This window comes from Poecile atricapillus, chromosome 2 (genome assembly GCF_030490865.1).
Source record: "Poecile atricapillus isolate bPoeAtr1 chromosome 2, bPoeAtr1.hap1, whole genome shotgun sequence".
Lineage (NCBI taxonomy): Eukaryota > Metazoa > Chordata > Aves > Passeriformes > Paridae > Poecile > Poecile atricapillus.
In genome coordinates this window covers 109,140,182-109,166,323 of record NC_081250.1, presented here as the reverse complement: position 1 = coordinate 109,166,323, position 26,142 = coordinate 109,140,182, and the positions used below count along the sequence as shown (strand labels likewise).

The window sequence follows — 26,142 nt, the reverse complement described above, 5'->3', positions numbered from 1 at the left end:
AGCTCTAACAGAAGCAATGGTGTTTGATTGGATTAGAGAAAAACACACTTGATCCCTTCTTGATATATGTATATGCTGGGATGGGTTGCATTCAAGGAAGAATTAGGTGACTCTAAAAGAAAGAACCTTAAATGTTATATCCTCTGGAGACTGTTCCCAGTTTTGCACAATCCATATTAAGTGACTGTCTAAGACTTCCAATACAACAAGGACATTTTTGATATGCTTATTCCAATACCATGTTCCCCACAGCTGTAGAGAACTAGATTTGTTAGTTGCCGTTAAATGGCATTTCTTTCCTGATTGTTGACTCAGTAATATCACCATTTATTTCTACTAGATTTTTCAGGCCCAATGACTTGGTGGTTTCTTTTTGGTTTTGTTTTATTCCTTTCAGGAAAATATGAGGAAGCATATTCCTATCAACAAAATTTTTGTCTGAAACTTTCCAAATTCTGGAAATAATCTCCCCTATCTCCTGAAGTATCATCAGGAACTCTCCTATTTCTTTATTTTGTTCATTCATTTTGTCTTCTATTCTCAAGCTCTGAGCCTTTTTTTTTTTCCAGAGCACTGCTTTGATGCACTGAAGCTTCAAAACAGACAGCGATGAAGGTGGCACTATGAGAAATCTAGAGCAGGTTAGATCTAGAATGGTTTTGCCTGAATTGACACTTTAATGTGCAGTACTTTCAGGTGACCAGAAGAAAAGGAACCATCAAGTTTTTCCCAGCATTCTCAGAGAAGTTATTGAAAGGCTTTTAAGGGCATAACTTGATTATTGAGACACATGCACTTCCATAAATTCTACTTGGTTGCCTTAATATTAAAAGAATAAACTGGGGGGGTTCCCCCATTTATTTATTTTTTTTTCCTCCAAAATATAAGCCTCATGTAATTTGTTTTCTACCTTATTAAGGAACTGTTACAGCAATCCAGATTATGAAATTTCAGATTAATCTATGTGATTTTACATGCTGCATAGTCACGAATTGTCACAGTCAACATTGACCTCAGTAAGTGCACTTCTCAGGGAAACAGTACTTGACACAGTATCTCTTTCTCTTTTCTATTATTTAGTAGTTGTTATAGTCAGTGGCTTGGTTGCATGATAATACACCTTCTTCTTGTACCTGGATAGCTGAAACAATAAAGCCAGAGAATGAAGACCAGAGAGTTGTGATTTACAGCATATGACACTTCTAGGGGTATTTTTAAGATTAATATCAATTTTTGAACACGCTCCTCAAAGTTTTGTACCTTTGCACATTTTCAAAACTGCCAGACAGTTGTCTGAATAATCATAAATAATATTGAACTAGTTGCATAATCTGATTTAATCTTTCATTATTTTTGCTGAAAATTGACCTTTAATGTAATGTTTTTCTAACATTTTTCTAACATATTTTTATCTTAGTTTACTTCCAAGAAGCTAAGATTTTTTTTTCTTCTTAAATAAAATCTGATCATATAAAAAAGTATCTTAGTCTGTCAAGCATAAAACATACTACTCATGAATTAATATTAATATTTGTACCATTCCAAAGGTTTTAAATGCTCCAATTAAGATATACAATCATTTGGTGGGTTTAGAACACGTTTAGGATATTTAAATTAATTAATTTGCTGGGTCACCACCAAGTCTTCAGGAAAAATTTGGCTTATGGAATCTAATTACAAAGAAAATCACCCTAAGCACATAAATAGGAATTGTTAGAAAAATTATCTATAACTTCCAGAATTCAGTTCAGGTTCAGTCATGCTTTGAGTGACAAACTCTCTGGATCTTGAATTCTTCAGGTTTTTGGAACAACATTGAAAGGTTAATTTTAAAGAAAACACAACAGCAAGCCTCACAGTTTATAGGAGAAAATCAAATGTCATAATCTCACAGAACGTCTACTGCATCCAGATGAAAGGCAAATTTACTGGTTTAAGAAGCAACTGATTTGTGTGTTTTGCAGCAGTGCATCAATTGCTGATGGAAAGATCCTTTGCAGTTTTGCTTCTTTGAAATGGAAGCAATTAATCTGGTTAATATTTTGCAATTTCATCATTTCCTCTAAAATAAAACTTAATTCTTAAAAAAATGAATGTAGAGAAAGAAGGAACCCATGCTGATAAGCACCTTTTAGAGCTCAGAATCAGGGGCATGAAAGTTCCTTCAGAGCAGCAGACTGACATCTCCCATTCTCAAAATGCTGTGGACTGTTTTTCTACATGTTTTTCCCTTCTGTTCTCATTACCTCTACTGATGAAAGCCAAAGAAAAAGCATTTTCCTGAGAACTTTCCATTTTAATAAACCATCACACCAAACAACTGTAACTTCCCAGATACAGAAGAAGCTTGTTATTTGAGACAGAGAGCCTCTCCTTGTAATGCTTATTAAATATGCATTGAGCCTGTTGATGACTCTGCTATCCCATCCAGTGAGAATCCTGGACACATGGGATCATTTCCTAGGAGAGCGATGGAGGCACACTCTTAGATTAGATCTGCAAAATTTGTTCCCTCCGTTTCAATATTTTAGTATCCACGCAGAGTATAAATATGGTAGAAGTAAAAGTTGTATAATTGCGAAGTCTTTATTGAAGTATACTAAATGTACCAATGATTCATGGAATGTGCTCTTTCTGCAAGAAATACAAATGATGTCCTGATTTCTACTGAACTATTCTTACTTGCATCAACTGAAAATCAGGTTCAGGACAGGTGAAGTGTCATTATTAGACACAGCGTTTACATAGGAGATGTTTTTATTATTGTTCATCGCTGAGATATATACCCTTTCCTCTTCTACTGCCATGGTATTTAAAGAGATGGAAAATTAAAGGAAGTAGCCCTCTAACTTCTGTGTTACTATGTTTTTTATTTCTTAAGTACACTAAGAATTGTGCTTTTTTTTCCTACAGATGTCTCAACTCTATTAGCTGTAGATCATCGAGTTATATTCACAGAAATTATAATAAAAGACAGAAATAAAGTCACTGGATGTCAACATCCTGATCTGTTTTATAAAAAAAAAAAAACAAAAAAAACTAAAACAGTATATTTCAGAACAAAAACAAAAACAAATAAATAATATTAAAAAGAAAGAAAGGAAAAAATATGCTCTTGACAGGTGACCAGAGAAAATAACTTGTAGGAAGGTTTTAAGCCCTGAGGATTTATTTGTACCTGCTGGGTTAGAGACGGTCAAAGAGCAGAAATAATGATCAGACAGACAAATACACAACCACAAATAAACCTGTGCCATTGCTCCTGGCAACAGTTCATTATTTAAAACAGTGCTACTTTGAAGAGAAAAGAAAAATGCTTGAGACCTGTTCTTTGTATAAAGGTAATGGAAAGCTCTGTTTAAAGACTGAGCATCGTGAGAGATCTTTGAAGGTAAAAGGCAGTCTTCCAGAAACATTTCTTGTGATAGGCGCTTAGAAACAGGATGTGATTTGTGTAAAATAAACCAAAAGTGTTCCAAAAATTTTCAGGTCTGTATCTATAGCACTTCACAAGGGGTTGTAGATGTCCATGCTGTTTTGTTGCCATTTACTGAACCAAATAATTCAATTTAATTTCTGGTATGATTTACATACTCAGCATACTGGGTTTATTCAAAGGATGCCAATAAACTAGTAAATGTTGCACTTTGATAGAATGGAGGGGGGAAATGGCATACATGAAAGCTTTTCTTCATACACACCTCAGAATGAATCGGTAGCCCTAGAAACAACCTTGATTCTGAGGGATAGCATGCGACCCTTCATGCATTCACAAAGGTTGTTTAAATATCCCACAGGCACAAATATAACTTACCACTTCACTCAGGGAGTAAATAGTTTTTATAGTGTCACTTGGAGCAACTCCTGGGATGGTGCTGTGCAGGGCAAGGAGTTGGACCCAGTGGTCCTTGTGGGTCTCTTCCAACTCAGCATATTCTGTGATTCTGTGAACTGCTAGTCACCTACACCATGAAAAAATCTACAGGGAGCCATTAGATCCATATAGCCTTCCTATTCTGGCTATTCTGGATACTCTGTACTTGTGTTAATTCAGCACACTTGAAGAAAAACAAAGTGCCCAAATGCAAGAAGAGAGCTCGATGCAAGGAGATGGGGCAACAACATTTGCTTCTTTTCTTTTTCCTTTTAACTTTTGAAGAACTACTTGTACCCATCAGTTTATCAGACTGACACATCTTGTTGTGTGACTGCCTGATGTGATGTGGCACAGCCCATCAGGTGTCTGAGAGTCAGGTTCTACTTCTCCGTTTTGACAGCAGCCACTCAGTCCCAGCACAGGTTGCTTTTACTTTCTTTGCTTGCTTTGCTGGGTTAGTATCACACTAACACATATTTGAGCGTAAAGTAGCAGAAGCAGAGATAAAGTCATAACCTTGTGATGACACTTCAGGTACCTACGCTTCCCTCTCAGTCCTTCGCTACTACACTGGTGTCTCTACGGTTTATCTAGACCTTTCATTTTAAGGAACAGAAAAACTGTGTTTGTTTTGTCCCAATTCCATATCAAGCTTAATAATGCATATCAATTACAATGTCATGTCCAGGCAAGTGCATATACAGAGTTTAGGTTAACAAAACCAGCAGGACTGCAACTGCCACAAGAAAATTCCCTTCCAATTTCTTTGTTCACCATAAGTCACCATCAGCATTCTTCCACCCCAGACTTATAAATGGGGTGTTCCACAACATTGCAGTGGCCTTTCTACACACAACCTCTGAAACTTTTCCAATAAAATGAGTCTGAGTTTTTCTTCAGAAGACAATGAATTTACCGACAGAAAAAATCCATGCAGCTGAAGAGCTGACATTCCTCTCTCCTGTTGTTTTTCAGCTTCAGTTTTAAGTCAATAAAAGGAAATCTGTGTAGTTTGAAGTCCCTAGGAATTCTCTCAACTACAAAGAAAGAAGCTCATGTTGCTGAGGTGACAGCAGACAGATAAAACCAATACTCAGGAGAGAAAATACCAGCAGAACCTCACATGGCTCAATTTGAAGCATTATTGTTATTATTTGCAGTGAAATCAATTTACCTAGTATTTTTAGCTGAAGATCAGATCTGTATCTAGCTTTATGTCAATGTTGATGAAAGCATCACTTTTAGCACACAGTCTGAAGGTTTCTTTTTAGTGAATAAAAAATATATTCAAGTGATATTTTTCCCATTGAAGCAAATATATACAATTTCAACCTTCTCTTTAATTATGTATAACAATGCCCACTTTCATCCTCAGACAAGCCCCATACTTTGAAGATCAGCTTTGCCCAAGGTCTGCAGGCAATTCTAAACAAGTGTTTGAAGACCCCTTAAAATGAGCCTAATGCTATTTGCCTCCAGGTTGGTTATCCCAGTTACACTCCCATATAGTGCTTATGCTAAAGAATTAACCTTACTATCATACAAGAATGACTTCTGAGTGGCTGTAGCTGAACTAAAATAACAAAGGGAGCTAAACATTACATATTTCATAAGGGGTTTTAATGAGTCAAATGAGGCAGAGGAGCTGATGGAATAGCACAGATCAATTCTGTAAATATGTGAGTACAGCAGTTACTTGTTTCCAAATTTAATTGCCTCTCTCTGGGTAAAAAAGTTAGGGTAATTATTGCTATAGAAGATTTTTTACTGAAATGTCTTCCCATGCATCAATCTTTTCCTCAGTAATGTGGGAAGTTTGTTTTTATGAGCTCAGAAATCTATTTTATATTTGTAATACACAGAAGCAAAGATTACTCAGGGTCTGTTTTCATTTGGTTTAACGTGTGGGGTCTTTTTTTTTTTTACAGAAATTAGCTTTCCTTTGCCTTGTGATTGCCTAACTTAACCAAGGTCACAAGGGTAAGTTGAGATTTAGAAAAGAAATGTACATAGTTCTGGGGATCTGGGCTCTGCTGTGCAGTTGCATGATCTCATCATGCACAAACTCATCCTTTCCCACAGATCTCCACTCACTTTGCCACTTTCTCCTCCTGTCCTCGTCAAGCAGGATGTAAGAAGAGGACAGGCTCACACTCATCCCCCACTCATCCCACACTCATCCCACAAAGCACAGCCAGCAGAATCACAGAAAAGAAAGATAATTCCTTTCTCTTCCTCTCTTCTGCCATTTAGTTGTTAAACTAAGGGGAATACAGTGAGCAATAAGTACAACAGGCATGTCTGGAACCAGGCCATTAGTGTCATTCACTCAGCAAACTTAAGAGGTATAAGAGGAAGGAAAGCAGAAGCAGACCCCTGTAACAAGTAGATTCATTGACTGACTTTTGGGGCCAGATGTGGCTCTACTGCAATTTCATTGACTTTTGTGAGATTACCCCTGAGTGAATATGGTCTGTAGAGAGATTAGTCCTCTAGGAGAAAATGACACCTCATCAGCCCATATTTTGCTTTCTGGAAAACCAGTTATGTCTTGAGAGCACAGATTAGGGCATGAAACAAAAGGAAAAAAGAGCAATTGCCAGTCAAGGTGAATATAACTAGGCCTAAATCAGTGTGATAGAAATTAAATGGCTCATTTTTATAAGAAAAGAAACTGTGCAGGACATAAACAAATTACAGAATTTTCTTTCTTTGCACAGTAATAGAGGGTCCTTGGAAAGTAAACAAACACCGAGAGCACTAGTGAGGTTTATGTCATAGCACTAGTAAAAATCCCAGCTGAGAAAGGGAAAACTACTTTGGATTTAGCTATAGCAATAAAATTTTTAAAAGAATATATGGACAAGCCTTCTGATAAAATGCTCAGATTATTATTGCAGGAAAAAATGTGGAATAAAAATGTGTGTGCAGAAGAAGGAAAATACATGCTATATAAGAGCTCAGAATTAAAGAACAAGGTTGTCAGGACCTGGTTTTAGCAAATGCAAGAACTAAGGATCTCTTTAAGCATTTGATTGCCTCACAGCCACAGTCTTAGGAACAGTCTCATGGCTCCAGTAAAGACCATTAATAGGCCAGATTCTTCACCCTTACTAACTGCATCTGGGGCTGTCAGCCTGTGACTCCTCCAGGGGACAGAGAAGGAAAAAACATCACAAATCTTAGTAGAGCTAAAACAATAGAAGCCTTCAATGCGCATTTGTTAGCGACACTGGAACAAGGGAGGTGTTGATGAATGTTCCCTTCTGCAGCTGTGTGAGAGGGGTGCTGCTCTCCAGCAGGAGGACAGTAATGGCCAGATGACAAGGTGTGAGGCATGTGAACCCCTTTCACCATCTCACTGGGTTGCAAAGATTAACTTTTAGAATTGAAGTCCATAAAAGCAATTAAACACTCACCATTGTTGTGGGTTAACCCAGGATACTGGAGAACAAAACAAGATCCAGAAGGTGGATCAGGCTGCTAGGGTTGAAGTGGCTCAGGTGGATCTGGGCTGGCAGCTTAAGGGTGAATTATTCATAGTTCTGTTGTGGTTTAACCCCAGACACATTAGGTACCATGCAGCTGCTCATTCACTGCCCTCATCTCCACAATCCTGGTGGGATGGAAAGGAGGATCAGATAAAAGTAAAAACCTGTGTGCTCAAATAAGAATTAGTAATTGAAATAAAATATTGTAATAATAATAATAATAACTGTAATTTAAAAGAGAGATTAATAATTAAAACAATAAAATCCAAGCAATGCACAGTGAAATTGCTCACCACCCACCGACTGCTGCCCGGCCTTTCCCCAGCAGAGATTCTTATGCCACAACTGATATCTCATTTTTCTCCATCCCTTTGGTAGAAGAGTGCAGGTCATAATTTGCTTTTACTTGGAAAGGTGTCCAGTACACCTGGAATCAGCTGCCTCAGGGATAGAAGCACAGCACTGCCATCTGCCACAGACTGATCCAGCCTGCACTAGAACAGAGTGGAGCTCCAGAAACCTGAGATACATTGATGATATTATTGTGCCATGCTACATAACACAAGAGGTTCTTGAGAAGGGGCAGGAAACAGTCTGAATCCTTCTGAAAACTGTTTTGCCATAGAACAAAGTCATGGAACCTTCATGGGAGAACGAGCTTTTAGAAAAAAAATGGCTAGATGAACATCACCAGATGCCAATGGATCAATGGATGTGACCAATAAAATAACAGCTGTGCTTTCTTAAGCTGTGAGCTTTGTAGAATGTATATTCCAAATTACAGTGAGATTGTCAGTCCTCTCTGTCAAGTGACCCAGAAGAAGAATGATTTCAAATGGGGCCCTAAGCAATGACAAGCCTTTGAAAAAAATCAAACAGGAAATAGCTCATGCAGAAGATCTTGGGCCACTTTGGACAGAGCAATAAAAAATGTGCTCTACAACACAGCCAAGAGGAATATCTCTACCTGGAACCCTCTGGCAGGAAGCACCAGGTGAGTCTCTAGGTCAACCCTTTAAGTTTTTGAGTCTGGGATACAAAGGATCTGAGGCCTACTATATTCCAGCTGAAAAAAGAGATAGTGGTTTGAGCTGCTTCAAAAATTATTTGTGGTCAAGCACAGCTCCTGCCAGCACACCGTCTGCCAGTGTTGGACTGGATGTTTGAAAGGAAGGGTCCCCTCTACACATCATGCAGCTGATTCTACACAGAGCAAGTGGGTCACACTGATCACATAGCTTAAATAGTAAACCCCACTCACTCAGGAATTTTGGACTGTGGTGGTCGTGGACTATCCAGAAAGCAAAGATTTCATAATACCACTAGAGAAAGAGGTGGCAAGTGCTGAAGAAGTCCCATGTTGGGCACCAGAAAAGGACCATTGTGGTTTAACCAAGCAGGTCCTTAAACACAACACAGTCATTCATTTACTCAGAGTCCCATGGAGATAGGGGAGAGAAATAGGGAAAAAAGGTAAAATTCATGGCTTGAGATAAAACCAGTATGACATGACAGAAAGGAAGCAAAATAATAATAATAATAATAATAATAATAATAATAATAATAATAATAATAATAGTAATCCTATATACAAAACAACTGATACAAAATGCAATTGCTCATGACCTGTTGCCCAGTCAGTTCCGAAGCTACCTTTCCTCCTGTATAGTCAGGATGATGTCATATGTCATGGAATACACCCTTGGGCAGTTTATGTCAGCTGTCCCAGCTGTGTCCCCTCCCAGTTTCTTGTGCTCCCCCAGCCTCATCACTGGTCAGGTCATGTGAGAAAAGGAAAAGCCCTTGATTTAGTGTAAACACTGCTTAACAATAGCTAAAATATCTTTTTTTTTTTTTTTTTGGTCAGTATTCTGATCCTAAATCTAAAGTACAGCACTATACCAACTAATATGAAGAAAATTAGCTCTATTCCAGCCAAAATCAGGAACCCATTTTTATCGATCAGAACATAATATATAATTGTAATATAGTAACTTTTATCAATTTAGTATAATTGGAAAGGTAAGTTGATCTGATCTATTGTAGTTATGTTTGTGAGTAGAAAAAACAATCAAGAGTAATGAAAGCAAATAACAGAAAGATTGGGTTTTCAGAAAGTTGTTTAAAGTTTTGGCTTCTCTTAAAATACTTGCTTTTAATGAAAACTTACAGCTATTCCAAAGGTTTCTGGAGTCTGTTTTTGCATTTCCCTTTGGAAGAGAACTTACTGCACTGTTGTAATTCAACCACTAAAACTTCCCCACCAGGAACAGGCCAGGGGCAAAGTTACTCTGATTTTTACACTGTCCCAGAACTGTTTTATTACTGCATCCCCTCAGATCCCTAAGTTACAATAGATTTCAAACTCAGCTGTCCAAATCTATTTTTACAATAATTCAAACTGGTTTAATGCTTTTATTTTACATTTTCCATCTGTAGCATATTCATATTTAATATATGAAGCCAATTATATGTGAAAATCTAAAATTATCTGATTTAATGAAAAAATAAAGATCACATGTACACTTGAGGAGAATAGACTTGTGTTATTCCTTATATTTGTCCTATGCAGCTGAATAGAAATACAGGTTTTAGCAGCTTGTTCAGAAATGTTGTTGGTACTATTTATTGCATTCCCATAACTCAACTTTATTCAAAATGGATGTAAACAATAAACAAAATTATCGCCAAGGTTACTTTTTCTAAAAGTGGCTGTTATAATCAGAAAAAGGATGCTATAAAAATGGTAACTCATATTTCACATTTATTCTCCCTCAGTGACTTTATCAATTGTGCTCATTTTGCAAGTCAAAACAAGATTGTTCTGACTGCCAGTACTGCAGCTCCACATGTGACTTGAAAAGCAGACAATAATCTTCTCCTCTCTTTTTCAGCGATAAAGATTTTAGAATAAAAACCATACCCACCCATCTGGATGATGATTCAGGAGGTAAACCTGAGGCTTTGCAATTCTGCTTTGCAGTTCAGATAGTGGAAAACACATATATAATTAAATGTATGAAAATGTCAAAAACCTGAGGCAGGCGCTTGGGCATCCAGTTTGTGATTGTCCTTCTGCTGCCAAAGTTTTTTGATTCCAACAGCAGGCCTTGAGGTATGGCAAGCATAAACATTAATGCAGCAGTGATTTTGAGTAAGCATAGCAATGTCTAAAATAACTGAAATTATACAGAACTGTTGTCTTAGTCAGCGTCTCCAGTGAGCTGATTGAGAGCTCAAGTCTGAATCTGAATCACAGGACTCTCATGGCACAGTTTCTAACAAACTGTCAGACCCTTATCACCTTATGTAGCCCTGAGTGGTGTAGTGGCAGAAAAAACTCTAAATGGAAAAGTAGCTAAGACACTTTTAAAACTCAGTGTTGTATTGGTTTCCAAGTTTTCTGATGGCCTTTTGGCCTATGTATAGAAGAACCAAGGGATTCCATAATCAATGTAATAGATAGTTTTCCACCTTGAATTTTCTTCTCTTTCATATCAAGACCATATTTTTTCTGATCCTTTACTGGTCATCAAAGAAAAAGGAACTAATACACCTGCAAATGAACTCTTTCTTTATAGCAGATACAGTGCACAGAGAATGACTGCTGGAACAGAGGCACAGTTAAGGCTGCCGTTAAAATGTTGGTATGCCTTTTTCAGTGTTAGTGTTTTGGGGATTTTAGGGCTGCTTGTTTCAAAAGTATATCTATTGTGTAGTTTCTTAGTAATAAACTATGTCTTCCTGGTTTACATTGACAGGACCAGATGTGACTCCTTGTATGAACCTAAAGACTTTTGTTTAAAAAGTGAAGGGAAAAAAAAAAGGAAAAAGGAAAAAAAAACATTTTGGAGGCTTTGCTTTGGGAATGATGCTTTGTTTTTGGTTTATTTTTTCTCCCTCACAAATTTAACAGTAAAACGACTGTTTTTACTGCAGTTTAGAAAATGTAAAAAAATACTTCCATGTGGCTGGAACATATAATTTTAAAAAAAGTATTTGCTCTAATTATTTTCCCTTTGATTTATTTGGAGTCTTTAGAAAACATTCCTTCTGCTAACTATTGGCAATGTAACCTACTGTTTGTTAAGAGGCCGAGATAAATTTACAAACCTTTTGTTTAAAAAATCGTTAAACAGACTAAATTAATGGCATATTGTGTGCTGTTTCTGATAATCCAGTTAAGAAAATAGCAATACATATCTAATAAATGTTTTCAAAGTTTCACTGAACTGTCATTGGAGCAACTGCTATATTGATCATTCTCTCTTCTACTCTAAAGGGCTGCTTTTATACAGCTCAGATGTCTATCAAAAGAATAATCTTTCCTTCAATAAGCTTTATTTTGTCTGAACTTTTAGCACATTTGATGTGCTTCTCCTCCTTAGAGTCTACAATTTATAAAAGGCATTTTGAATGGCATACAATGGTTCCGTGCAAGCCACTTAAAATATGCACTTATTTAACTATGGAAATTGTCAAAGTGTCTCTCACAGCTCTACCTGTAACTGTGAAATTGTCTATATACAAATGCTTTGTTGAATGCATGACTTAGAAAGAGACGATAAAGACTTTTGCAGTGTCAAACCCTAATTATCACCAAAGATCAGCTGGGTGTCTGTTTACACATGCATCAACCCAGCAAACTTCCCAGGATTTAACTTCTCATTTCTTTTCTCCTGTCCCATTGTCTGAATTCATCTCTAAACTGGCTTCCTCTTTAAATTTCAGTGAAGAAAACACATTGCTGTCAAGTTGCCCACCAGACATTGGTGCAATTGACATGATTTGCACCAGAGTAAGCAACAACCTAAGTGTGTTTACAGTGAATGCATTTTATTTTAGATGTTCAGCCTTGGGCACTGTCAGGTTACCCTTAGAACCTCCTCTAGCTTGACCTTTCCTTGATTATATTTTTTCCCCTGGCAGAAATCTCTGAATAAGCTTTTCCCTTTGCTATTGCTTTTTCTTTCTTTGCAGCTACCTCTCTTCCTAACATACACTTCACCCACCAAAAATAGCTGTCATAGTTGTAAAGAAGGCAGGCAGGCAGACATTGACTCTTCGCCACAGATCACCCAAATTATCTGTAGCTCTCCTTGCATTTCACCTTTCTTGTTTGAAATGAACAACAACCAAAACTGGCTGCTGTGAAAAGCATATTAAAAGCAAACTCACCAATAAAGTTTAACCATGTTTTTCTGAGCCGTATTTATCTGGCTCATATTACTGGGATTTATGATGTCTGTGTAGCGCTGGATCTTTGCCCCTACTTTCATTTCTTTTCCCCTTAACTGAAAATGTAGCCTAGGTTAAACAAAAGCCACAAAAGCTATAATCAGTAAAAAGAGAAAATCAGATGCAGTGTGAGATATTTCAGTCAAGCAGAACAGCTAGAAACTCAACCAAGAGGTGCTGTTGATCCAGTTTATGTGTGATGCTGAATAAGCTGGAAGCTGTTCTCAAGATTCTTTGTTTAAAAACTGAGTACCAAAGAAAGAATTTCTTCCAAGTACTTCCCCATAGCAAATGTAAAAGTCATTACATTCCTTTTTAAATTCCCCAGATTACAGACAGTCAGGAATCATACAAAGACAGAAAATCTATTCTTAGCTTCACTGGAATGGGTGAATCAGTTCAGATTAAAAGAAGAAACAGCACAAATCTTTGACTGAAACTTCAGCCAAACAATTTCAAATGTTCTAGGATAAAAAGGGGTTTAATTAGCTTTGTGTTATTATTTCTAGCCCGTCACTTCATCTTCTCTAGTGAAATCAAAAAACTAGAATAACAGAAAAAATATTCTTGTTTTTTTTCAAAAAACCTAGAGGCTCTTTACAGACATATACCTAACAGCATGCAGGATATTTTTTCATGTCTGGCTGAGTTTGAAAGCAAATGAATGCACAATAAGAAATTTTAAGAAATAATTTAAAAAAATAATTAAAATTGTATGCTGGGGCAGATATGCAAATTAGTAATTTACAAACCAGCTCCTTGACAGAGTACTGGCAGCTGGAACCATGCTAGAACTGAATCCATCCTCTTTCCTTGCTAGAACTGATGGGCAGAGCACATGTCATATTTAAATCCTGCTATCTATAAACTATTGTTTGAGTGTAAACAATTTGTTCTATTTAGCTTTGAATAAAATATACTATACATGAAAATTTAGTAAATTATAAAAGCCAAACAAAGAAGAGCAGTGCACATTCCAGGACTCCCCATTTGCAAAAGGACCTTTCTGAGCTTGTGCTGCTAATGATGCTACTATGTGATGCTGGAAGCTTTTTATCAAAAGCTTCAGGATTAGTTTTCTATCAAAATGGATGACAAGCATTCACACAGAAAATAATGATATTTTTAATTCATAATTTATCATGTCATGTGATGTCATAAATTAAATAAAGCTATATTAATTCTAAGTGAAAACACCCTTTCAGGGGAGAGCAAGCAGTTCCCACATGACTGTTTCTCAGACAAAGTGGAACATTTTTTTTAAATAGTTCTCCCTTAAAAAAACTATTTTCAAAACCTGGTAAGCAAGTTTACAGGAAGAAATGTCTGGAATGATAAACTGAATACAGTCATTGTTGGAACTAAACAGAGCAAAGCAGATTAAAATATTTTTTTAAATGTAGAAATGAATTTGATATCACTTTTCACTCTCTCTCATTCAAATAAGATTATGTTTGTTGCCAGTAAGATTAGTTCCAGTGTGGATAGGATAAAAAGTGGGGGCTTGACTGAATAACCCTTTCTTTAGTGGAAAACCTGTGGATGAAATAATGACAAAATTTGCTATCAAAATCTGACAAAGAGAAATATTTCACAAAATACATGTTGTTCTTTCTAGTTCTTTCACTAAACGCTGAGGGACAAGAAGCAGCATAAGCTAAAAATATTCAGAAAAAATTGGTCTGGTAACCTTCCTCCCAGACATAATGATAGAGAGCACAGCACACTGCATTTAAGTAGGAAACTGAACAAAACCCAAGCAATTCTAACAACTCCCATGGTTCTGCTGCACTTGTGAATATCAGAGAGCCTTGGAGACAAGGCTTCACTGTTGGCTAGAGGAGTCCTTGGGGAGGTGGGAGCTCTGGCTCAGATGACTCTCTTCAGTTTGCTTTCCCTCCCCTTGCTGGCTGTCCTCATTCTCCCCAGAGAGCTCACACTGCGTCAGAGAGATCATAAAGCATTATCTCCTTTGTTCCAGGAGATAGCTGGGAAGTTGGAACTGAGCTGCTTGACTGTATTTGGACTTGGCTCATTATGAGCATACCCAAAAAAAATCACACAAGGAAAAATTGCAAGCAGAATTTAGGATGCACCTAGATATTTAAAGGGTGAATGGAGATTTAAATGCCAGTCAAACATAAAAGAACATTTAGGTACCTTGGAATTTATCTAGACTGTGCAAGAGCCAGGCACAAACTCATCAAGTTAATAGTGGTCAGATTTCTACATCCACATCTGACCATTTAGATTTTGGGTCAGCATGATAGAAAGATGCAAACTAGATATTGGAAGCTATGCTAGTGCAGAGACTGTAAGTAGTACATGTTGAGCCAGACACTAATTTTAGAAAAAAATGGAAATGCAATTTTGCAGCCCAAAATCCAATGCAGCCTTCTGCATTAAGCCTTCTAATTGTGCTCCTATGAAGTGCATGCCCACTATATATCTTCTCTGGGAATATAGCTTTGGATTATATTTCCAGGTCTCTTAAAACAGAAAACTGCAAATGTGCAGGTCATTACAGATGGAGACAGAACAATACATCACATGTTTACAGGCAAAGTGAAGTCAAATCATTCCATCCACTTGAATTTGACATTAAATTTATTACTTCTTTTCAAGTTCTAAATACTATTGATACAAATATAATTAGAAATTTTCTGATAGTACAATGATTTTTTAACTCAGCAGGAAAAGGCATAATATGATCTGAAGGCTGGAACTCTAATGAGGTACAGTGAACAGTATTCTGCAGGTGAAGAGGTGGTACAGTTCATAATGGTAAGTCCCCAGAAACATTTGTACTAAAAGTTGGTATATTTGTACCAAAAAAAAAAAAAAAGAAAAAAAGAAAAAGAAAAGGGAACCAAACCTTGTATTGTTTGAACCTTCAGCCCAGAGAATTGGATTTGCTTTCTAATTTTGTCAACAAATTCCTGTGTCAGATAAGTGAAGTCACTCATATTAAGCTTTTTATCAATGATTGTCCTAATTACTAATTTGATGAGTAATCATCTTAAAAACATAGAGCTTTTTTTTCAAAGGTCCTGAATAGTTACATCTGTAATTAAAGCCATGGGAAAGATAAATAGAAAATGCTGTAAGTATGCTAAAGTCTCTGAAAAACCAATATTTTGTACTACAATGTTTGCAAGTTTAAGCTGAAGCTTTTTTGGTACATGTCTTTCTCATATGCAAATGGCAATTATCTTCTTACATTACCTAATGGGCATTTTGATAACAAATTCACTATGCATATAAGGCAAAATTTCTGTAATACTTGCCTACCTAAGAAAGTCACAGGGAAGGCTGGTAGTAGTTATTTATCACATCACATATCCCTTTGGCTGCATGAGAATTCCGTACCTGGAATCACTTGTATGTCTCCTTCACACACCAGTGATATGAGGGAACAAGTTTCAAACCTATGTCATCCCCACCACATTTTTTTCCATTTTTTTCTTTGTGCACTGGTTTGAATGGAAATTTAGCTGAGCTGATCACTCATTATATACATTAATCATCATATATTGGTTAATAGCTTTACATAAGTATAGTGGTACTTAGAAATTCAGGAGAGCATGAGGCTCTCCAGTTTCATCAGACATGTTCTGGGCAGGCGACAGTGTGTAGTTAAAAAATACGATACTGAAACAAAGAAAATTACATTCTGTCCATATTTCACTTGAAACAACAGCCAAACACATTGCTTATAGCAGTCAATTTGGACATTTCTAGGGCCCTGAAGAGAGATGGGAAAGCTGTTGGGCAGAGCCATCAGGTGTACTAATGAGATAAGGGAGCTGGAGAGATCCTTTGAAAATAGTTGTTGGAGAGGTTAGGAGGAGGGAGTTTGGAGGTTTGGGTTTTTCATTTTGGGGCCACATATGCTCCAGGAAAGATTCATATTTCCTATCTCAAAGGAACACACATAGTATACCAGTAGGAAATACCAAACAATCATAAGCAGTGCCCAGCAACTTCTACTCTCAGTGGATATAAGTACAGAGATGATGAAAAGGCAGCTAAACACCAAATTGAATAACACTGACTCTAAAATAAATCACAGTACTCAGTTCAAGTGCAACCAATATTATCCACATTCTTTTGCCAAAACAATGAGAAATTATTTTCAATTCTGCACAGATATTTTAAGACAACATTGCTTTTCCTTCACTTCTAGAGGAGAAAATCGTTATGTGGAGAATGTTTAAGAACGTATCTTTTTTTCCTTATCAGACTTTCTATAACTGACTGACCTGCTTATTCTCTTGGAACAAAATAAATCAATAAAAACAATTAGTTGAGTGGCAATTATATGTTTGACAGTTCAGCAAAGTTCAATTTTCTTCAAATGTGGGTATACTAAATTTTGTTGATGAGTTCAAGTAATCTAGATTATTCATGCAAACTAGAACTTACTCAGGAAAATAAACATTTTATTTACACGGTTATTAAAAATATTTTTTTCTCTCGATTATGAACTCTATTTGCTTAAATCATACACAGATTGCTCAAAAATCATACATGACCCAAAAAATAGAGATCTGAAGAGTCTTCAGTATTTCTTTTTAGCTTGCAACCTTTCTCTTACCAGTCAGTTCATGCCAACTAAATTTTATATGTATTTTCTTCCACTAAAGACGACAGAAAACTGATTCAGAAAAGTCATTGTGCTGGATTTCTTCAGTTTAAAGGAACACTTCCACCTTTTATATGCGAAAAAAAAAGAATATGAATAAAAAATTCACATGTGCTCTTATGTTCTTTCAAAGTTAATGCTCTTTGGATCTTTTGTCTCGTAAACCTTTGGGGTTTTTTTGTGTAAAAATATTCACACAAATAAATGCTTTGTATATTTAAAAAAAAAATAACTCATTATGCTTTTTTATGAACATGAGATAATCATATCTCTTTTGAAACACCTCTATGCAAGTGTAAACTACAAAATGCTCTCAGATCTTTAGGAGATCAAAAAGCTCACAGCTTTGAAAGTCAGTCTCAGCTATCTGCAGAAACTTTTACACATTTAGATATTTTATGATTGTTAAAATTTTGAATATTTAAAGACAGGACTAAGATTGACAGAAAGTGGGGTAAGGTATTTCTTGCATGTATTTGTGGTCATATGGGTTCAAAGGAGAGTAGTGTACAAATCTTCTTGTAAAAAAATTAATTTTGGAGGCCTTAGCCAGCAAGAACATTAACCTTTTCAGACACTTTAATATAGATTAATTCAGAAATTCTTTCCCTAACAATCTCACCCAGGCTTTGCTTTGACGTAACTGGGGCTTGTGTATCGAGCTGCTGAAGATCACTAGTTTTGCCCTCATTCTATCTGAGGAAGAATGTTTCCTTCTTCCATCCAAATGAGGTCCTCCCAGGCCAGTCTATTAGGCAATGAAAGGAAAAATGGGGTCAGCTAAAGATGACAGAAAACCATGGAAAACAGATATCTTTTGAGACTAATGCATTACAAGATCTTCTGATGAAGCAAGGAATGGATGAACACCATCTCCTCTTCTCTTCTCTTCTCTTCTCTTCTCTTCTCTTCTCTTCTCTTCTCTTCTCTTCTCTTCTCTTCTCTTCTCTTCTCTTCTCTTCTCTTCTCTTCTCTTCTCTTCTCTTCTCTTCTCTTCTCTTCTCTTCTCTTCTCTTCTCTTCTCTTCTCTTCTCTTCTCTTCTCTTCTCTTCTCTTCTCTTCTCTTCTCTTCTCTTCTCTTCTCTTCTCTTCTTCTCTTTCTCTTCTCTTCCCTTCCTGCACCTTCCCGCACCTTCCCTTCCCTCTCTCTTTTCTCTTTATCTCTTTTGTTCTTAATTTAAAAATTATTTCTTTGAAAAGCAAAGGCAAAATTCATATCTGTCATGTTATATCACTTATAATTTTCTTCACATCTGAAAATTATGTAGTGTATATTTTTGTCAAAACTTGAATCAACTCTAAGGGTTGGGGGCACTATAATTGACTAACCCAGCAACGAACTTATCTATTTCTTTCTTTTCCAGATGCTATCGCCTAAGAAAAAAGAAAACCTTATATAAAAGAAATACAGAATAAGAATGTGGTAATGGGAAGAAGCCAACATAAGACAAATTAAGGATCAACACAATATCTTAGAGTTATATTTCATCACACTAAGCTGGAACATGGGAAAGGAGACTAATTACAGAGATTAGATGGGTCAGAAGTTAGGAAATTAACCTTAGATTTAGAAGACTTACATTCTATTCCCTACTGTGCCACAGACTTCCTAGGTGAAACTGGTCAATTCCTTTTACTTCTGTCTTGATTTCAGTTCTTCATGTGCAAAACTGAGGATAATAATACTTCCCCCACATATTCTGTTGATGGTTTTCATTATTTGAATGTTACAATGGTTTAGATTTGAATAAGGGCAAAGAGAAGGACAAAAGAAACAGCATTTTTTGAGACGCTTAACTGCCTAAAGAGGAAAAGTCTCCAAAATAATTATAACCATTAAAAAAAACTCTGCCTTTGCTGGGTTGCAATTCAAATAGCTGAAATTTATGTTGTAATTTCACTGTGGATATTTATTTCCTTAAATCTCCTCTTTGTTTAAATCAGAGCTCTATCATTACCTTGGCCCAATTTTTGTGCTGAAATAGAATGGTATTTATTAATAGGTTGCTCTTTTAGTTTAAGTCTATAATTTAAAGTAACAATGAAAGCCAAGATTCAGTAAAACCTGTGTCCAGAAGTTCACAGAAGCTCTGGTAAGGGTGGCACCTTTTTTGAAAGTGTTCCTAAATTATGTCAGCTGCACAGCTTTTGGTATTATATACACTTAACAGTTTTTAAAGAACTAGTTGATGATTGAATTTGTTTCTGTACATTCATTTAATTAAAAAAAAAAGATCTCAGTCTTATGTTTATTATTTTCAATATAGCTTATATACTGCTGAGGCTGAAATATATAATGGCACTCTGAATCCAGTTACTCAGGAGACTTCTAAATTGCATCAAATTATGAAATTCTTCTTTTAAAAAGTCAGGGTATTGAAAGACATTTCACAGGGAAAGTTAACAGGAACAAAAAAAAAGAAAAGCTGAGAAGACCAGCCAATAGATTAATTTATATGCACACCCACAGTCTCTTTTTTCCTATGGCAAACAGACAGGCAGCTCATCTGTCTACAGCTTTCTGTCACCTTTTCAGTACCTCTGTATATCACTTATCCACATGGGTATTCCAAGGGGTAAGCAGGAGCAAGGAGCAATTAACTGGGCAGTGCAGTCTAATGGAGTTGTGGCCCTTGTTATGTTCCCCTTATTTGCCTCACCTGCTCCAACACTTCTTCTTAAGAGGCATCTGCCAAACTGCACAGTGCTCTTCCCTACTTGTGAAGGTAATACTCTTCATGTGGCCCCTTAATGGAACAATTTATCCTCAGGGAAGTGAGCCACACTTCAGTTAATGATGATGCTGAAGCTAGTAGGGGACAATGTAAAGGTTAACATGAATATTTTGCAGCTGATATATCAAGAGTATCATCCAGATTGCCTGGGAAGAGAACAAGTGGTTAGCTTGGTCCTGGTCACTATAAATGTCTGTAAAATGAGGAAGATCCAAAGAATAAATTTAACTCAGGCAAGAACTCAGCATCCAAACATCATCCAAAGATAGGTAGAAATATTTCCAGTTTTTAAACACTGGTTTCATCAGGTATAAATGTTGATCTCTATTTGATAAAACAACCCCTCCAACCCACACCCCCAAGTAAATCAACTGGTATTTACAGCTCATGCATGACTTTATGCCCCTCTGATAAAGTCTTAGAGTTACAGACTACTGAAATCAATTAAACTACTTATCACTAGCCTTTAGAGCAGGCTATAAGGACAATACAAAAGTTCTGAGATTAAGCTGTCCATTAAAAGCAAGAATCATCAAGAACTGATAGGTAATTTATTTCCAAATATTATGAAAATGTCTACATACATAACAATTACAGTGATATAATAGGTAATATAAAAATGACATAAAAAATATTAGAGATTAAAAACATCTAATCAAAGATTTGTAGCATATTATTTTATAAAAGAGATCTAGCAGATTTCCATTAACCTATAAAGAACTATATAAGTAGGATTTATAAAATAAACTAAATTTTCTTTTCTGAATTAATGAGTCTCACTATGTAAAAGAGTTTGAATCTTAAATGAAAATAAAACATAGAAATTCAACCACACAATAAATATTGCAGAAACAAGACTTTTTTCAATACCCATGAAACCCTACAAATTAAGAGTTTAATGTAATATTCTGCATTCTATTTCGTACTTAATTGTATTTTCATTTTTCTTATTTTATATTACAGAACATTCATTAATTTAGGGTTTCTGTTGACATTTTTGGTTTGGGTTTTTTTCATTTTTTATTTTGGACTTTAAGCAGCACTGTTACACGCTGCTCTGAGGAAGGCTTGAGAGGGTGTGAGTCTTGGGTTTTCCATTGAACATTTAAAAATAAACAGCCTAGAGTAATAAATTTGCAGACAGATTTTCTCGAAATATCTTTCCTAAAGCATAAGAATAGATTGTTTTCCTTTGTTGTTACTCCCAGCTTCCACTCCAGTAGCAGATTCAGCATATCCTGAAGACAACACAGGACCGAAGTGGAAGTACAACTAATACACCAATGACAAAAGTTGTAGTTCAGAGAAATAAAGATGAAATAGCTCTCCTTTGCACCTACACACCTAAAAAAACATTTTAATCCAGTTTTACGATCTCAAAATGCTTTCCTTCCCTACATGTTTTTTTTTCTTTTCATCTTATAGTTTTAAAATAATAACAAAGACAGAAAGGCACTCTCTACATTGGATTCCATTGCTTCCAGGATTCATTTGGTGTGAGTCAGATCTCAAGACCCTGAGTGACAGCAAACATACCACTCAACATAGCTCATATAGTAAGAACTGACCAGGACCAAAATCATCTCTCTAATCAATCCCATGTTGATCCTGCTGTTCAAAGATTTTGTGTACAGAACCAAGAGAGTAAAGAACTTAAATACAATAGATGACATGAAATCTAGCCCAATTTTCACTTAAGGTACACCAGATGAAACACTAATGATCCCATTATATGCTATGTGACTCCCAAAGGACCAAAATCAAACCCACAAATAACTGTAATTTCTTAAGAAGATTCTTAAACATGTTGATTAATTTTACTCCTAGCTGTCGGGTTTTTTTGTGCAGCTGCTGAAACAGTGCCTTGTCCTGCCATATTCAAACTGACAGCAGCCATCCATAGCAGTAGTTGCATATAGCATTCCCTGCAACAGAGCCACAGTTGTCCATATTTGACCCTGGCATGGAAGCCATTCATAAACGTACAGACCACTATTTAAACAGCAGATGGATTGGGAGGAGTGGGAAATTCCCAGCTTTACTCCTGCCAGAACCTGGCTGTGCCACTTGGCTGTTGGATTTGGCTGTGCCAGCTGCCACCAAAGAGGAGAGAGACAGGTTGTGTTGCCCCGTGACTGAGTGCTGCAGTGCAGGTCTGGGGAGCCTCCTCCAGAAGCAGCGCGGTCTCTCCCTGTACCAATGTGCAACACTGGCTGCCAGGCCACTTCCCAGGGCCGGCATCCCTCTGCCTACCCCAACACAAACTTACCTGCAAAAGGGTTCTTAAAGCCATTTCAAAGTAAAAGCTGTATTCTCTCAACATATCCTTCCCCTTTTCCCTCGGTGAAACTCATCTTTCTGAGTTAAAAGGGAATATATCTTATGGTGTAAATAGGAATCAAGCCTAACATCTCTCTAAAGACACTTATAATCAAATAGCATAAATCATATAGTTAACCTTTTGACATAGTAATTTTAATTAATACATTTTTAATCATACATGACAAGTTGTATCTGTTAATGAGTGATGACACTGGCTAGAGAAAGAAGCATGGTATTGAGCCTCAGAAATTTTACATTAGGCATGGCTGTGTGGATTTCAACAACCACCTTACATCCCATTCAGGAAAGCTCCAAGCTGAAGATTCAATACAGACATATGGGTTGCCTACAGACATTCTAAAAAAACTCTTTGAATCAAAGTCTTCACTTCCAGGTAGCTTTTTTCTCAACATGGACAATAGAAACTACTTAATCTAATTGCACTCTGACAAGAACAGAAGGATGATTTTGGAACTCTTTGGGGCTAAAAGATGTCACTCACACTTTCATCTTGAGATAGTTTAATTGCTGATCAGATTTGCTTTTAATTGCTAAAACAGATGAGTTTTTCTTCTTAAACACAGTGAAGGAAGATGGAGGAAAAAGGTTTTATTTGCTTGTAATGTTAGTGATGTGTTTGATGGTCCAGTTCACTAGAAGATCAACAGCATGTGAAGATTTCCCCAGAGACCTTCATCGTTACTGGTGTAGATCTCATCACAATTCAACACATTTATTGCTCTGTCTCTTTTCACAGATGGCTGTGACACTAGTTTTCCTCCTTGGCTTTTTTTAGCAACTGTACTTTAAAGAAAACAAGCTGGACTAACAAATCTTGTTAAGATTGTAACATAAAGCACTAAAAGGGTAGAAAAAAAATCTCAGTTAAAAGTGAAATGTACCATATGCCCTCGAACAACTATGCATCATTTAGAACTGCCGTTGTGACTGTCTTATTGTCCCCAATTGCACCTGTATATATGTGGAGATAAAACTTTCACTACAAGTTGTAAATATCTTCCTTTGCATTATTTTTTTTTGTCAGTTCTGAAAAATACTCTTTTTGCATAGTTTTTTTCTGAGAGATTTTATATACAAAAGCTATGTAACAGTTTTATAGATATCCTTGATCATTAACATTTTTAGTTCAAGAATGCAAACCAATATCAATTAATGGGGATGAGTTTTTAACCTACTTCCTTTTTACAGGACTTATTAAAGATAAAAATGATGTATGGAGAGTTGCTCTCTTTGAGTGTGTGTTATAACCCTTATTTGCATAATAAAAGAGACTATGCATAAGCTTAAGAGTGATCATAAATGTATACTAATGAAGACATTTCTAGACACGTGAAAATGTATACCACGTTCAGAAAAAAAAATCTATGTTATTAATGTCGACAGATTCAATACAGATGATGTTATGTATGTTAATATTATTATAAATCCTTATTTGTTATTCATAGGCTTATATTAATATTGTCATTATGAATCATATTCTGTCAGTTCCCATGAGAAAATAAAAATACATGATGGCAATACACAGTGGCAAAGTGGCATTGTCATGTTTATATTAATGTCAAGTTCAAATTAAAATTAGTTCTAAAATTAGCGACAAAGACATTGTTTTGCATTTAAAAACAATCAACATTCATGTTAATGCTGCTAATAAATTGATACTGAAATAACCAGCTTCAATAACTATAGATTGAATGAGTTTGTTGTCAAAGTAAATGGAAATACAATCTTTTGAAGTTGTCATTACCGAGCAATGAATAAGGAAAATGTTGTGGAGACACTTTGCTTATGAATATGATGGTCCTGATTTTTTCCTGATGACATTTATTTTGCCCTAGAGTTGGTTTATGGATGTCACCCTGTTTTGTTTTGTTTTGTTTTTTCCTTATGCCACAACAGTCAGGTTCAAGACTTGCTGAAGGGCATAGATGGGTCTGAGATCCAAACAGAGAGTAGTCACTGGGTATCATAGGGTTGATTGAGCAGTACTTCACCTTCATTCACCCCAGCTTCAGTTTTAGACCATATGCAGTGTTGAATTAATTTTGGTCCAGCCTACTGCTAGAAGCAAAATTATACTTGTTCGCCCAGTTGTATTTCCATTCAATTTCTTAAGAAATATTTAAATGAGAATTTATACTAAATATAGGGGGTTTATTAAAATGATTAAAATTGTTTCACCTTTCTTCTTCAGCACTGTGTCTTGTATGTATAATTCAGTCAGCATTTTTGTGCTGTTTTCATCAGGCAAAACAAAGTACCCAGGATCTGCTTACAACAAACAGAAGCCTAAGCCTTGTACTCTTTTTCTCCTCTATTTTATTTTGCTTGGGCCAAAAAAATATAGAAAGATCTATGTACAAATAGCGTTTGGTATATTATTTCCCAGACAAAAGCTAAAACAGTTGTAATACACCATAACCTATAGTGAGTGCCACTTGTGAGAATCAGAGTTCAGATTAAATTATGTTGCTAATTTGAAGATGATTTTTAAAATTCTAATAGCTGATCCTTTGAGAGATATGGTATCTATACAGGGGGAGGTTAATTTTGAAGGAGTTGAGCTGTATATGGACTCTCCTGGACACAACATACTTTCTATACCAAGCAGTACTTGGAAATGAATATCAGTATACACAAAGGACTTTGAAAGTATATAAGAAACTATCTCTTTATTCAGTCATTTAATTTTCATGTTTACTGTCCACAGATGCTTCACAATTTAGATAGGGATTTTCATATTATTCTACCTATGGAACTCGTCCTTATTTTCATAGATATTTGGGCTTAACTAAGGATACAAAAATCTATACAATGAGAAACTATGCACAGGATGCATGCATTAAGAAAACTTATGCTTAAGTTTTCTATCCTTTTTATTCCCTGACAGGTTACCTTTCATTCAACCTATGCATTATTGGCATCATATGGGCATTGATAAAAACATAAAAAACTTGCATAGATGGAGCAGCCATACCCAGTTGTTATCCTACTTGAGAAAACATATCCCACTGTCTTTCACATTAATGCAAACTCTCTAGATTATTGCCTTCTCTGAGCTGAACTGAATTCAGCAGTCACACTGGTTCAAACCTCACTTAATCTACATGGGAACAGTTATTTCAAAAAGAAGGCTAACTAGTAGTCTGCACTACTGTAGAGATGCCATAGGTAGTAAGTGCACAGAAACATTTGGGAAAGGTGAAAAATTCAAAAAGATCTAACTTCAAACTAAGCAGATTCAAAGTGAGAAAGAAATGTTACACCAAGTCCACCCAATCAGAACTGATAATTCTGTCTGCAAAGCTCTAATCTTGTTTCCTGTTCCAGAAAAGATGACCTCAGAAAGGCATAGGACCCTGCTTCAGACAAATACTTTATTGGCATAATTATTTTTAATAATGGAAATTATTCCACTAAAATCTATTTACAAAATCAGTGAGTAAGATAACTCAGTGAGCTTCATCCTTCAGTCTCTTTTAGAAAAGCACTCTTTTTTATCCCAGAAGCACAGAACTTTGTATCAATGTCTCGGAAAAAAGGAAAAAAAAAAAAAAAAATAACAAAAGAGAACTGTACTCTAAAAAGTGTTTCAGAGTTGAATTTTCCTTCTAATGTGCAGGAATAAAATCAAGGGTTTTTCTTTAGGTGTACTTTCAGACTGTCTTGATTTGTGTATGTATAGGTCTCACATTAATCAGTGATGGTGCCACGTTTGGATCATGTCTGTTCTGATACCATCAAAACTGGAGAAAGAGACATCATTCCCTCCCCTCTTTTTTTCTACCCATCTGCCTTTCATTTCTAGGGGATGAG

The 26,142-nt window shown here is 36.0% G+C and overlaps 1 long non-coding RNA gene across 1 annotated transcript in view; it reads right to left on the bottom strand.

Moving 5' to 3' along the window:
* The window catches only part of LOC131576644 (uncharacterized), a 98,007-nt gene that overhangs the window by 33,620 nt on the left and 38,245 nt on the right, over positions 1-26,142 (bottom strand). The window contains exon 2 of the long non-coding RNA XR_009277024.1: positions 7,297-7,493. This is a non-coding gene — a long non-coding RNA (uncharacterized LOC131576644). The remainder of the gene's footprint in view (positions 1-7,296; positions 7,494-26,142) is intronic.